We start from the raw sequence: 539 nt of genomic DNA, 5'->3' as shown, positions 1-539 counted from the left end.
TCACCTGTCCACATCAAGTTCTGGGTCCTACCTGCCCTGCTTGGCCCAAACACAGCAAGGGTTACAGGAGGGAAATGGGAAAATAGTGACTTTATAATATTGGAAAGGAAGGATTTCATGGGCCAGTGGAACACAATAGAGGACCCAGAAATAAATCCATGCATCTACAGCCAACTCATTTTTCATCAAGCCACCAAAAACATACCCTGGAGAAACAGATGGCGTCTTCAATCAGTGCTGCTGGGAAAATGAGATGTATCTATGTGTGAAAAATAAAACTAGACCCCTATGCTTCACCATATATAAAAGTAATTAATCAAAATTAATTAAAAACTTACATGTAAGAAACTACAGGCTGGGCACAGTGGCTCACACCTGTAATCCCAGCCCAGGCCGAGGCGGGAGGATTGCCTGAGCTCAGGCATTTGAGACCAGCCTGGCCAACATGGCAAAACCCCGTCTCTACTAAAAATACAAAAATTAGCCAGGCGTGGTAGTGCACACCTGTAATCCCAGCTACTAGGGAGGGAGGTGGGAGA

This window comes from Colobus angolensis, unplaced genomic scaffold (genome assembly GCF_000951035.1).
Source record: "Colobus angolensis palliatus isolate OR3802 unplaced genomic scaffold, Cang.pa_1.0 Scaffold92, whole genome shotgun sequence".
Classification (NCBI taxonomy): domain Eukaryota; kingdom Metazoa; phylum Chordata; class Mammalia; order Primates; family Cercopithecidae; genus Colobus; species Colobus angolensis.
The sequence above is the reverse complement of the archived record's forward strand: the minus strand, read 5'-3'. Positions refer to the sequence as shown.